This window comes from Oryzias latipes, chromosome 16 (assembly GCF_053564925.1).
Source record: "Oryzias latipes strain Hd-rR chromosome 16, Olatipes_Hd-rR_3.1".
Taxonomy (NCBI): domain Eukaryota; kingdom Metazoa; phylum Chordata; class Actinopteri; order Beloniformes; family Adrianichthyidae; genus Oryzias; species Oryzias latipes.
In genome coordinates, this window is record NC_136252.1 from 9,466,506 (window position 1) to 9,479,230 (window position 12,725).

General features: G+C 45.8%; 1 protein-coding gene and 24 non-coding genes across 25 annotated transcripts in view; all 25 read right to left on the minus strand.

Annotated features, from left to right (window-relative positions):
- The window catches only part of LOC144984559 (uncharacterized), a 402,969-nt gene that overhangs the window by 308,227 nt on the left and 82,017 nt on the right, over nt 1-12,725 (minus strand). The gene's annotated exons all lie outside the window — the stretch shown is intronic.
- LOC144985779 (5S ribosomal RNA) lies at nt 336-454 on the minus strand. Its single transcript, XR_013649609.1, has one exon. It is a non-coding gene; the product is annotated as a 5S ribosomal RNA (ribosomal RNA).
- On the minus strand, nt 862-980 carry LOC144985780 (5S ribosomal RNA). Its single transcript, XR_013649610.1, has one exon. It is a non-coding gene; the product is annotated as a 5S ribosomal RNA (ribosomal RNA).
- Nucleotides 1,388-1,506, minus strand: LOC144985781 (5S ribosomal RNA). Its single transcript, XR_013649611.1, has one exon. It is a non-coding gene; the product is annotated as a 5S ribosomal RNA (ribosomal RNA).
- LOC144985782 (5S ribosomal RNA) lies at nt 1,914-2,032 on the minus strand. The gene has a single exon (XR_013649612.1). It is a non-coding gene; the product is annotated as a 5S ribosomal RNA (ribosomal RNA).
- On the minus strand, nt 2,462-2,580 carry LOC144985783 (5S ribosomal RNA). Its single transcript, XR_013649613.1, has one exon. It is a non-coding gene; the product is annotated as a 5S ribosomal RNA (ribosomal RNA).
- LOC144985784 (5S ribosomal RNA) lies at nt 2,989-3,107 on the minus strand. The gene has a single exon (XR_013649614.1). It is a non-coding gene; the product is annotated as a 5S ribosomal RNA (ribosomal RNA).
- LOC144985786 (5S ribosomal RNA) lies at nt 3,515-3,633 on the minus strand. The gene has a single exon (XR_013649616.1). It is a non-coding gene; the product is annotated as a 5S ribosomal RNA (ribosomal RNA).
- Nucleotides 4,040-4,158, minus strand: LOC144985787 (5S ribosomal RNA). Its single transcript, XR_013649617.1, has one exon. It is a non-coding gene; the product is annotated as a 5S ribosomal RNA (ribosomal RNA).
- On the minus strand, nt 4,566-4,684 carry LOC144985788 (5S ribosomal RNA). The gene has a single exon (XR_013649618.1). It is a non-coding gene; the product is annotated as a 5S ribosomal RNA (ribosomal RNA).
- Nucleotides 5,092-5,210, minus strand: LOC144985972 (5S ribosomal RNA). Its single transcript, XR_013649802.1, has one exon. It is a non-coding gene; the product is annotated as a 5S ribosomal RNA (ribosomal RNA).
- On the minus strand, nt 5,618-5,736 carry LOC144985789 (5S ribosomal RNA). Its single transcript, XR_013649619.1, has one exon. It is a non-coding gene; the product is annotated as a 5S ribosomal RNA (ribosomal RNA).
- On the minus strand, nt 6,144-6,262 carry LOC144985790 (5S ribosomal RNA). The gene has a single exon (XR_013649620.1). It is a non-coding gene; the product is annotated as a 5S ribosomal RNA (ribosomal RNA).
- Nucleotides 6,670-6,788, minus strand: LOC144985791 (5S ribosomal RNA). The gene has a single exon (XR_013649621.1). It is a non-coding gene; the product is annotated as a 5S ribosomal RNA (ribosomal RNA).
- Nucleotides 7,196-7,314, minus strand: LOC144985792 (5S ribosomal RNA). The gene has a single exon (XR_013649622.1). It is a non-coding gene; the product is annotated as a 5S ribosomal RNA (ribosomal RNA).
- Nucleotides 7,722-7,840, minus strand: LOC144985793 (5S ribosomal RNA). Its single transcript, XR_013649623.1, has one exon. It is a non-coding gene; the product is annotated as a 5S ribosomal RNA (ribosomal RNA).
- On the minus strand, nt 8,248-8,366 carry LOC144985794 (5S ribosomal RNA). Its single transcript, XR_013649624.1, has one exon. It is a non-coding gene; the product is annotated as a 5S ribosomal RNA (ribosomal RNA).
- Nucleotides 8,773-8,891, minus strand: LOC144985795 (5S ribosomal RNA). The gene has a single exon (XR_013649625.1). It is a non-coding gene; the product is annotated as a 5S ribosomal RNA (ribosomal RNA).
- On the minus strand, nt 9,308-9,426 carry LOC144985797 (5S ribosomal RNA). Its single transcript, XR_013649627.1, has one exon. It is a non-coding gene; the product is annotated as a 5S ribosomal RNA (ribosomal RNA).
- Nucleotides 9,834-9,952, minus strand: LOC144985798 (5S ribosomal RNA). The gene has a single exon (XR_013649628.1). It is a non-coding gene; the product is annotated as a 5S ribosomal RNA (ribosomal RNA).
- LOC144985799 (5S ribosomal RNA) lies at nt 10,360-10,478 on the minus strand. Its single transcript, XR_013649629.1, has one exon. It is a non-coding gene; the product is annotated as a 5S ribosomal RNA (ribosomal RNA).
- On the minus strand, nt 10,886-11,004 carry LOC144985800 (5S ribosomal RNA). The gene has a single exon (XR_013649630.1). It is a non-coding gene; the product is annotated as a 5S ribosomal RNA (ribosomal RNA).
- Nucleotides 11,412-11,530, minus strand: LOC144985801 (5S ribosomal RNA). Its single transcript, XR_013649631.1, has one exon. It is a non-coding gene; the product is annotated as a 5S ribosomal RNA (ribosomal RNA).
- On the minus strand, nt 11,938-12,056 carry LOC144985802 (5S ribosomal RNA). Its single transcript, XR_013649632.1, has one exon. It is a non-coding gene; the product is annotated as a 5S ribosomal RNA (ribosomal RNA).
- LOC144985803 (5S ribosomal RNA) lies at nt 12,464-12,582 on the minus strand. The gene has a single exon (XR_013649633.1). It is a non-coding gene; the product is annotated as a 5S ribosomal RNA (ribosomal RNA).

Consider the following 12,725-nt stretch of genomic DNA (forward strand, 5'->3'; position numbering starts at 1 on the left):
CATTGTGTCCTCCTGATTAACACACCTGCTGACTAGACACACCCACCTGCTGCAAAAACCATGCCATTTCACCTCTCCTCTGCAAAATCAGCCTTGGTTTAAACACACACAAAGTCTGAACAGAAACACTGCTAACATCTGCTCATTGTAACAGGTGGGTGTAATTAGGCTAAAGGTTATGCATTGACACCTTGATTCTGATTGCTCTGAAGCTACCTGATTACTTTACATGAGGCAAAAGTTGTTTATTAAAAAAAAAAAAAAAAAAACCTTAGGTGAACTTTGAAGCAGATTTTGGAAGAACACCCTCTGCTGGTTGGGAGGAAAAGATGGAAAACTTACAGCACCTGGTATTCCCAAGCGGTCTCCCATCCAGGTACTAACCAGGCCCAACCCTGTTTGGCTTCCGAGATCGGACGAGATCGGGCGGGTCCAGAGTGGTGTGGCCGTAAGCACTTGCCAGTGTCCAGCAAAGCCTCTTGGCCACTCAATCTCAAGGTTTTCCTGCTTAAAGCTACAGGCTTGCCATTGTGTCCTCCTGATTAACACACCTGCTGACTAGACACACCCACCTGCTGCAAAAACCATGCCATTTCACCTCTCCTCTGCAAAATCAGCCTTGGTTTAAACACACACAAAGTCTGAACAGAAACACTGCTAACATCTGCTCATTGTAACAGGTGGGTGTAATTAGGCTAAAGGTTATGCATTGACACCTTGATTCTGATTGCTCTGAAGCTACCTGATTACTTTACATGAGGCAAAAGTTGTTTATTAAAAAAAAAAAAAAAAAAACCTTAGGTGAACTTTGAAGCAGATTTTGGAAGAACACCCTCTGCTGGTTGGGAGGAAAAGATGGAAAACTTACAGCACCTGGTATTCCCAAGCGGTCTCCCATCCAGGTACTAACCAGGCCCAACCCTGTTTGGCTTCCGAGATCGGACGAGATCGGGCGGGTCCAGAGTGGTGTGGCCGTAAGCACTTGCCAGTGTCCAGCAAAGCCTCTTGGCCACTCAATCTCAAGGTTTTCCTGCTTAAAGCTACAGGCTTGCCATTGTGTCCTCCTGATTAACACACCTGCTGACTAGACACACCCACCTGCTGCAAAAACCATGCCATTTCACCTCTCCTCTGCAAAATCAGCCTTGGTTTAAACACACACAAAGTCTGAACAGAAACACTGCTAACATCTGCTCATTGTAACAGGTGGGTGTAATTAGGCTAAAGGTTATGCATTGACACCTTGATTCTGATTGCTCTGAAGCTACCTGATTACTTTACATGAGGCAAAAGTTGTTTATTAAAAAAAAAAAAAAAAAAACCTTAGGTGAACTTTGAAGCAGATTTTGGAAGAACACCCTCTGCTGGTTGGGAGGAAAAGATGGAAAACTTACAGCACCTGGTATTCCCAAGCGGTCTCCCATCCAGGTACTAACCAGGCCCAACCCTGTTTGGCTTCCGAGATCGGACGAGATCGGGCGGGTCCAGAGTGGTGTGGCCGTAAGCACTTGCCAGTGTCCAGCAAAGCCTCTTGGCCACTCAATCTCAAGGTTTTCCTGCTTAAAGCTACAGGCTTGCCATTGTGTCCTCCTGATTAACACACCTGCTGACTAGACACACCCACCTGCTGCAAAAACCATGCCATTTCACCTCTCCTCTGCAAAATCAGCCTTGGTTTAAACACACACAAAGTCTGAACAGAAACACTGCTAACATCTGCTCATTGTAACAGGTGGGTGTAATTAGGCTAAAGGTTATGCATTGACACCTTGATTCTGATTGCTCTGAAGCTACCTGATTACTTTACATGAGGCAAAAGTTGTTTATTAAAAAAAAAAAAAAAAAAACCTTAGGTGAACTTTGAAGCAGATTTTGGAAGAACACCCTCTGCTGGTTGGGAGGAAAAGATGGAAAACTTACAGCACCTGGTATTCCCAAGCGGTCTCCCATCCAGGTACTAACCAGGCCCAACCCTGTTTGGCTTCCGAGATCGGACGAGATCGGGCGGGTCCAGAGTGGTGTGGCCGTAAGCACTTGCCAGTGTCCAGCAAAGCCTCTTGGCCACTCAATCTCAAGGTTTTCCTGCTTAAAGCTACAGGCTTGCCATTGTGTCCTCCTGATTAACACACCTGCTGACTAGACACACCCACCTGCTGCAAAAACCATGCCATTTCACCTCTCCTCTGCAAAATCAGCCTTGGTTTAAACACACACAAAGTCTGAACAGAAACACTGCTAACATCTGCTCATTGTAACAGGTGGGTGTAATTAGGCTAAAGGTTATGCATTGACACCTTGATTCTGATTGCTCTGAAGCTACCTGATTACTTTACATGAGGCAAAAGTTGTTTATTAAAAAAAAAAAAAAAAAAAAAGAAAAAGAAAAAGGAAAAAACCTTAGGTGAACTTTGAAGCAGATTTTGGAAGAACACCCTCTGCTGGTTGGGAGGAAAAGATGGAAAACTTACAGCACCTGGTATTCCCAAGCGGTCTCCCATCCAGGTACTAACCAGGCCCAACCCTGTTTGGCTTCCGAGATCGGACGAGATCGGGCGGGTCCAGAGTGGTGTGGCCGTAAGCACTTGCCAGTGTCCAGCAAAGCCTCTTGGCCACTCAATCTCAAGGTTTTCCTGCTTAAAGCTACAGGCTTGCCATTGTGTCCTCCTGATTAACACACCTGCTGACTAGACACACCCACCTGCTGCAAAAACCATGCCATTTCACCTCTCCTCTGCAAAATCAGCCTTGGTTTAAACACACACAAAGTCTGAACAGAAACACTGCTAACATCTGCTCATTGTAACAGGTGGGTGTAATTAGGCTAAAGGTTATGCATTGACACCTTGATTCTGATTGCTCTGAAGCTACCTGATTACTTTACATGAGGCAAAAGTTGTTTATTAAAAAAAAAAAAAAAAAAAACCTTAGGTGAACTTTGAAGCAGATTTTGGAAGAACACCCTCTGCTGGTTGGGAGGAAAAGATGGAAAACTTACAGCACCTGGTATTCCCAAGCGGTCTCCCATCCAGGTACTAACCAGGCCCAACCCTGTTTGGCTTCCGAGATCGGACGAGATCGGGCGGGTCCAGAGTGGTGTGGCCGTAAGCACTTGCCAGTGTCCAGCAAAGCCTCTTGGCCACTCAATCTCAAGGTTTTCCTGCTTAAAGCTACAGGCTTGCCATTGTGTCCTCCTGATTAACACACCTGCTGACTAGACACACCCACCTGCTGCAAAAACCATGCCATTTCACCTCTCCTCTGCAAAATCAGCCTTGGTTTAAACACACACAAAGTCTGAACAGAAACACTGCTAACATCTGCTCATTGTAACAGGTGGGTGTAATTAGGCTAAAGGTTATGCATTGACACCTTGATTCTGATTGCTCTGAAGCTACCTGATTACTTTACATGAGGCAAAAGTTGTTTATTAAAAAAAAAAAAAAAAAAACCTTAGGTGAACTTTGAAGCAGATTTTGGAAGAACACCCTCTGCTGGTTGGGAGGAAAAGATGGAAAACTTACAGCACCTGGTATTCCCAAGCGGTCTCCCATCCAGGTACTAACCAGGCCCAACCCTGTTTGGCTTCCGAGATCGGACGAGATCGGGCGGGTCCAGAGTGGTGTGGCCGTAAGCACTTGCCAGTGTCCAGCAAAGCCTCTTGGCCACTCAATCTCAAGGTTTTCCTGCTTAAAGCTACAGGCTTGCCATTGTGTCCTCCTGATTAACACACCTGCTGACTAGACACACCCACCTGCTGCAAAAACCATGCCATTTCACCTCTCCTCTGCAAAATCAGCCTTGGTTTAAACACACACAAAGTCTGAACAGAAACACTGCTAACATCTGCTCATTGTAACAGGTGGGTGTAATTAGGCTAAAGGTTATGCATTGACACCTTGATTCTGATTGCTCTGAAGCTACCTGATTACTTTACATGAGGCAAAAGTTGTTTATTAAAAAAAAAAAAAAAAAACCTTAGGTGAACTTTGAAGCAGATTTTGGAAGAACACCCTCTGCTGGTTGGGAGGAAAAGATGGAAAACTTACAGCACCTGGTATTCCCAAGCGGTCTCCCATCCAGGTACTAACCAGGCCCAACCCTGTTTGGCTTCCGAGATCGGACGAGATCGGGCGGGTCCAGAGTGGTGTGGCCGTAAGCACTTGCCAGTGTCCAGCAAAGCCTCTTGGCCACTCAATCTCAAGGTTTTCCTGCTTAAAGCTACAGGCTTGCCATTGTGTCCTCCTGATTAACACACCTGCTGACTAGACACACCCACCTGCTGCAAAAACCATGCCATTTCACCTCTCCTCTGCAAAATCAGCCTTGGTTTAAACACACACAAAGTCTGAACAGAAACACTGCTAACATCTGCTCATTGTAACAGGTGGGTGTAATTAGGCTAAAGGTTATGCATTGACACCTTGATTCTGATTGCTCTGAAGCTACCTGATTACTTTACATGAGGCAAAAGTTGTTTATTAAAAAAAAAAAAAAAAAAACCTTAGGTGAACTTTGAAGCAGATTTTGGAAGAACACCCTCTGCTGGTTGGGAGGAAAAGATGGAAAACTTACAGCACCTGGTATTCCCAAGCGGTCTCCCATCCAGGTACTAACCAGGCCCAACCCTGTTTGGCTTCCGAGATCGGACGAGATCGGGCGGGTCCAGAGTGGTGTGGCCGTAAGCACTTGCCAGTGTCCAGCAAAGCCTCTTGGCCACTCAATCTCAAGGTTTTCCTGCTTAAAGCTACAGGCTTGCCATTGTGTCCTCCTGATTAACACACCTGCTGACTAGACACACCCACCTGCTGCAAAAACCATGCCATTTCACCTCTCCTCTGCAAAATCAGCCTTGGTTTAAACACACACAAAGTCTGAACAGAAACACTGCTAACATCTGCTCATTGTAACAGGTGGGTGTAATTAGGCTAAAGGTTATGCATTGACACCTTGATTCTGATTGCTCTGAAGCTACCTGATTACTTTACATGAGGCAAAAGTTGTTTATTAAAAAAAAAAAAAAAAAAACCTTAGGTGAACTTTGAAGCAGATTTTGGAAGAACACCCTCTGCTGGTTGGGAGGAAAAGATGGAAAACTTACAGCACCTGGTATTCCCAAGCGGTCTCCCATCCAGGTACTAACCGGGCCCAACCCTGTTTGGCTTCCGAGATCGGACGAGATCGGGCGGGTCCAGAGTGGTGTGGCCGTAAGCACTTGCCAGTGTCCAGCAAAGCCTCTTGGCCACTCAATCTCAAGGTTTTCCTGCTTAAAGCTACAGGCTTGCCATTGTGTCCTCCTGATTAACACACCTGCTGACTAGACACACCCACCTGCTGCAAAAACCATGCCATTTCACCTCTCCTCTGCAAAATCAGCCTTGGTTTAAACACACACAAAGTCTGAACAGAAACACTGCTAACATCTGCTCATTGTAACAGGTGGGTGTAATTAGGCTAAAGGTTATGCATTGACACCTTGATTCTGATTGCTCTGAAGCTACCTGATTACTTTACATGAGGCAAAAGTTGTTTATTAAAAAAAAAAAAAAAAAAACCTTAGGTGAACTTTGAAGCAGATTTTGGAAGAACACCCTCTGCTGGTTGGGAGGAAAAGATGGAAAACTTACAGCACCTGGTATTCCCAAGCGGTCTCCCATCCAGGTACTAACCAGGCCCAACCCTGTTTGGCTTCCGAGATCGGACGAGATCGGGCGGGTCCAGAGTGGTGTGGCCGTAAGCACTTGCCAGTGTCCAGCAAAGCCTCTTGGCCACTCAATCTCAAGGTTTTCCTGCTTAAAGCTACAGGCTTGCCATTGTGTCCTCCTGATTAACACACCTGCTGACTAGACACACCCACCTGCTGCAAAAACCATGCCATTTCACCTCTCCTCTGCAAAATCAGCCTTGGTTTAAACACACACAAAGTCTGAACAGAAACACTGCTAACATCTGCTCATTGTAACAGGTGGGTGTAATTAGGCTAAAGGTTATGCATTGACACCTTGATTCTGATTGCTCTGAAGCTACCTGATTACTTTACATGAGGCAAAAGTTGTTTATTAAAAAAAAAAAAAAAAAAACCTTAGGTGAACTTTGAAGCAGATTTTGGAAGAACACCCTCTGCTGGTTGGGAGGAAAAGATGGAAAACTTACAGCACCTGGTATTCCCAAGCGGTCTCCCATCCAGGTACTAACCAGGCCCAACCCTGTTTGGCTTCCGAGATCGGACGAGATCGGGCGGGTCCAGAGTGGTGTGGCCGTAAGCACTTGCCAGTGTCCAGCAAAGCCTCTTGGCCACTCAATCTCAAGGTTTTCCTGCTTAAAGCTACAGGCTTGCCATTGTGTCCTCCTGATTAACACACCTGCTGACTAGACACACCCACCTGCTGCAAAAACCATGCCATTTCACCTCTCCTCTGCAAAATCAGCCTTGGTTTAAACACACACAAAGTCTGAACAGAAACACTGCTAACATCTGCTCATTGTAACAGGTGGGTGTAATTAGGCTAAAGGTTATGCATTGACACCTTGATTCTGATTGCTCTGAAGCTACCTGATTACTTTACATGAGGCAAAAGTTGTTTATTAAAAAAAAAAAAAAAAAAACCTTAGGTGAACTTTGAAGCAGATTTTGGAAGAACACCCTCTGCTGGTTGGGAGGAAAAGATGGAAAACTTACAGCACCTGGTATTCCCAAGCGGTCTCCCATCCAGGTACTAACCAGGCCCAACCCTGTTTGGCTTCCGAGATCGGACGAGATCGGGCGGGTCCAGAGTGGTGTGGCCGTAAGCACTTGCCAGTGTCCAGCAAAGCCTCTTGGCCACTCAATCTCAAGGTTTTCCTGCTTAAAGCTACAGGCTTGCCATTGTGTCCTCCTGATTAACACACCTGCTGACTAGACACACCCACCTGCTGCAAAAACCATGCCATTTCACCTCTCCTCTGCAAAATCAGCCTTGGTTTAAACACACACAAAGTCTGAACAGAAACACTGCTAACATCTGCTCATTGTAACAGGTGGGTGTAATTAGGCTAAAGGTTATGCATTGACACCTTGATTCTGATTGCTCTGAAGCTACCTGATTACTTTACATGAGGCAAAAGTTGTTTATTAAAAAAAAAAAAAAAAAAACCTTAGGTGAACTTTGAAGCAGATTTTGGAAGAACACCCTCTGCTGGTTGGGAGGAAAAGATGGAAAACTTACAGCACCTGGTATTCCCAAGCGGTCTCCCATCCAGGTACTAACCAGGCCCAACCCTGTTTGGCTTCCGAGATCGGACGAGATCGGGCGGGTCCAGAGTGGTGTGGCCGTAAGCACTTGCCAGTGTCCAGCAAAGCCTCTTGGCCACTCAATCTCAAGGTTTTCCTGCTTAAAGCTACAGGCTTGCCATTGTGTCCTCCTGATTAACACACCTGCTGACTAGACACACCCACCTGCTGCAAAAACCATGCCATTTCACCTCTCCTCTGCAAAATCAGCCTTGGTTTAAACACACACAAAGTCTGAACAGAAACACTGCTAACATCTGCTCATTGTAACAGGTGGGTGTAATTAGGCTAAAGGTTATGCATTGACACCTTGATTCTGATTGCTCTGAAGCTACCTGATTACTTTACATGAGGCAAAAGTTGTTTATTAAAAAAAAAAAAAAAAAAACCTTAGGTGAACTTTGAAGCAGATTTTGGAAGAACACCCTCTGCTGGTTGGGAGGAAAAGATGGAAAACTTACAGCACCTGGTATTCCCAAGCGGTCTCCCATCCAGGTACTAACCAGGCCCAACCCTGTTTGGCTTCCGAGATCGGACGAGATCGGGCGGGTCCAGAGTGGTGTGGCCGTAAGCACTTGCCAGTGTCCAGCAAAGCCTCTTGGCCACTCAATCTCAAGGTTTTCCTGCTTAAAGCTACAGGCTTGCCATTGTGTCCTCCTGATTAACACACCTGCTGACTAGACACACCCACCTGCTGCAAAAACCATGCCATTTCACCTCTCCTCTGCAAAATCAGCCTTGGTTTAAACACACACAAAGTCTGAACAGAAACACTGCTAACATCTGCTCATTGTAACAGGTGGGTGTAATTAGGCTAAAGGTTATGCATTGACACCTTGATTCTGATTGCTCTGAAGCTACCTGATTACTTTACATGAGGCAAAAGTTGTTTATTAAAAAAAAAAAAAAAAAAACCTTAGGTGAACTTTGAAGCAGATTTTGGAAGAACACCCTCTGCTGGTTGGGAGGAAAAGATGGAAAACTTACAGCACCTGGTATTCCCAAGCGGTCTCCCATCCAGGTACTAACCAGGCCCAACCCTGTTTGGCTTCCGAGATCGGACGAGATCGGGCGGGTCCAGAGTGGTGTGGCCGTAAGCACTTGCCAGTGTCCAGCAAAGCCTCTTGGCCACTCAATCTCAAGGTTTTCCTGCTTAAAGCTACAGGCTTGCCATTGTGTCCTCCTGATTAACACACCTGCTGACTAGACACACCCACCTGCTGCAAAAACCATGCCATTTCACCTCTCCTCTGCAAAATCAGCCTTGGTTTAAACACACACAAAGTCTGAACAGAAACACTGCTAACATCTGCTCATTGTAACAGGTGGGTGTAATTAGGCTAAAGGTTATGCATTGACACCTTGATTCTGATTGCTCTGAAGCTACCTGATTACTTTACATGAGGCAAAAGTTGTTTATTAAAAAAAAAAAAAAAAAACCTTAGGTGAACTTTGAAGCAGATTTTGGAAGAACACCCTCTGCTGGTTGGGAGGAAAAGATGGAAAACTTACAGCACCTGGTATTCCCAAGCGGTCTCCCATCCAGGTACTAACCAGGCCCAACCCTGTTTGGCTTCCGAGATCGGACGAGATCGGGCGGGTCCAGAGTGGTGTGGCCGTAAGCACTTGCCAGTGTCCAGCAAAGCCTCTTGGCCACTCAATCTCAAGGTTTTCCTGCTTAAAGCTACAGGCTTGCCATTGTGTCCTCCTGATTAACACACCTGCTGACTAGACACACCCACCTGCTGCAAAAACCATGCCATTTCACCTCTCCTCTGCAAAATCAGCCTTGGTTTAAACACACACAAAGTCTGAACAGAAACACTGCTAACATCTGCTCATTGTAACAGGTGGGTGTAATTAGGCTAAAGGTTATGCATTGACACCTTGATTCTGATTGCTCTGAAGCTACCTGATTACTTTACATGAGGCAAAAGTTGTTTATTAAAAAAAAAAAAAAAAAAAAAAAAAAAACCTTAGGTGAACTTTGAAGCAGATTTTGGAAGAACACCCTCTGCTGGTTGGGAGGAAGAGATGGAAAACTTACAGCACCTGGTATTCCCAAGCGGTCTCCCATCCAGGTACTAACCAGGCCCAACCCTGTTTGGCTTCCGAGATCGGACGAGATCGGGCGGGTCCAGAGTGGTGTGGCCGTAAGCACTTGCCAGTGTCCAGCAAAGCCTCTTGGCCACTCAATCTCAAGGTTTTCCTGCTTAAAGCTACAGGCTTGCCATTGTGTCCTCCTGATTAACACACCTGCTGACTAGACACACCCACCTGCTGCAAAAACCATGCCATTTCACCTCTCCTCTGCAAAATCAGCCTTGGTTTAAACACACACAAAGTCTGAACAGAAACACTGCTAACATCTGCTCATTGTAACAGGTGGGTGTAATTAGGCTAAAGGTTATGCATTGACACCTTGATTCTGATTGCTCTGAAGCTACCTGATTACTTTACATGAGGCAAAAGTTGTTTATTAAAAAAAAAAAAAAAAAAACCTTAGGTGAACTTTGAAGCAGATTTTGGAAGAACACCCTCTGCTGGTTGGGAGGAAAAGATGGAAAACTTACAGCACCTGGTATTCCCAAGCGGTCTCCCATCCAGGTACTAACCAGGCCCAACCCTGTTTGGCTTCCGAGATCGGACGAGATCGGGCGGGTCCAGAGTGGTGTGGCCGTAAGCACTTGCCAGTGTCCAGCAAAGCCTCTTGGCCACTCAATCTCAAGGTTTTCCTGCTTAAAGCTACAGGCTTGCCATTGTGTCCTCCTGATTAACACACCTGCTGACTAGACACACCCACCTGCTGCAAAAACCATGCCATTTCACCTCTCCTCTGCAAAATCAGCCTTGGTTTAAACACACACAAAGTCTGAACAGAAACACTGCTAACATCTGCTCATTGTAACAGGTGGGTGTAATTAGGCTAAAGGTTATGCATTGACACCTTGATTCTGATTGCTCTGAAGCTACCTGATTACTTTACATGAGGCAAAAGTTGTTTATTAAAAAAAAAAAAAAAAAAACCTTAGGTGAACTTTGAAGCAGATTTTGGAAGAACACCCTCTGCTGGTTGGGAGGAAAAGATGGAAAACTTACAGCACCTGGTATTCCCAAGCGGTCTCCCATCCAGGTACTAACCAGGCCCAACCCTGTTTGGCTTCCGAGATCGGACGAGATCGGGCGGGTCCAGAGTGGTGTGGCCGTAAGCACTTGCCAGTGTCCAGCAAAGCCTCTTGGCCACTCAATCTCAAGGTTTTCCTGCTTAAAGCTACAGGCTTGCCATTGTGTCCTCCTGATTAACACACCTGCTGACTAGACACACCCACCTGCTGCAAAAACCATGCCATTTCACCTCTCCTCTGCAAAATCAGCCTTGGTTTAAACACACACAAAGTCTGAACAGAAACACTGCTAACATCTGCTCATTGTAACAGGTGGGTGTAATTAGGCTAAAGGTTATGCATTGACACCTTGATTCTGATTGCTCTGAAGCTACCTGATTACTTTACATGAGGCAAAAGTTGTTTATTAAAAAAAAAAAAAAAAAAACCTTAGGTGAACTTTGAAGCAGATTTTGGAAGAACACCCTCTGCTGGTTGGGAGGAAAAGATGGAAAACTTACAGCACCTGGTATTCCCAAGCGGTCTCCCATCCAGGTACTAACCAGGCCCAACCCTGTTTGGCTTCCGAGATCGGACGAGATCGGGCGGGTCCAGAGTGGTGTGGCCGTAAGCACTTGCCAGTGTCCAGCAAAGCCTCTTGGCCACTCAATCTCAAGGTTTTCCTGCTTAAAGCTACAGGCTTGCCATTGTGTCCTCCTGATTAACACACCTGCTGACTAGACACACCCACCTGCTGCAAAAACCATGCCATTTCACCTCTCCTCTGCAAAATCAGCCTTGGTTTAAACACACACAAAGTCTGAACAGAAACACTGCTAACATCTGCTCATTGTAACAGGTGGGTGTAATTAGGCTAAAGGTTATGCATTGACACCTTGATTCTGATTGCTCTGAAGCTACCTGATTACTTTACATGAGGCAAAAGTTGTTTATTAAAAAAAAAAAAAAAAAAACCTTAGGTGAACTTTGAAGCAGATTTTGGAAGAACACCCTCTGCTGGTTGGGAGGAAAAGATGGAAAACTTACAGCACCTGGTATTCCCAAGCGGTCTCCCATCCAGGTACTAACCAGGCCCAACCCTGTTTGGCTTCCGAGATCGGACGAGATCGGGCGGGTCCAGAGTGGTGTGGCCGTAAGCACTTGCCAGTGTCCAGCAAAGCCTCTTGGCCACTCAATCTCAAGGTTTTCCTGCTTAAAGCTACAGGCTTGCCATTGTGTCCTCCTGATTAACACACCTGCTGACTAGACACACCCACCTGCTGCAAAAACCATGCCATTTCACCTCTCCTCTGCAAAATCAGCCTTGGTTTAAACACACACAAAGTCTGAACAGAAACACTGCTAACATCTGCTCATTGTAACAGGTGGGTGTAATTAGGCTAAAGGTTATGCATTGACACCTTGATTCTGATTGCTCTGAAGCTACCTGATTACTTTACATGAGGCAAAAGTTGTTTATTAAAAAAAAAAAAAAAAAAACCTTAGGTGAACTTTGAAGCAGATTTTGGAAGAACACCCTCTGCTGGTTGGGAGGAAAAGATGGAAAACTTACAGCACCTGGTATTCCCAAGCGGTCTCCCATCCAGGTACTAACCAGGCCCAACCCTGTTTGGCTTCCGAGATCGGACGAGATCGGGCGGGTCCAGAGTGGTGTGGCCGTAAGCACTTGCCAGTGTCCAGCAAAGCCTCTTGGCCACTCAATCTCAAGGTTTTCCTGCTTAAAGCTACAGGCTTGCCATTGTGTCCTCCTGATTAACACACCTGCTGACTAGACACACCCACCTGCTGCAAAAACCATGCCATTTCACCTCTCCTCTGCAAAATCAGCCTTGGTTTAAACACACACAAAGTCTGAACAGAAACACTGCTAACATCTGCTCATTGTAACAGGTGGGTGTAATTAGGCTAAAGGTTATGCATTGACACCTTGATTCTGATTGCTCTGAAGCTACCTGATTACTTTACATGAGGCAAAAGTTGTTTATTAAAAAAAAAAAAAAAAAAACCTTAGGTGAACTTTGAAGCAGATTTTGGAAGAACACCCTCTGCTGGTTGGGAGGAAAAGATGGAAAACTTACAGCACCTGGTATTCCCAAGCGGTCTCCCATCCAGGTACTAACCAGGCCCAACCCTGTTTGGCTTCCGAGATCGGACGAGATCGGGCGGGTCCAGAGTGGTGTGGCCGTAAGCACTTGCCAGTGTCCAGCAAAGCCTCTTGGCCACTCAATCTCAAGGTTTTCCTGCTTAAAGCTACAGGCTTGCCATTGTGTCCTCCTGATTAACACACCTGCTGACTAGACACACCCACCTGCTGCAAAAACCATGCCATTTCA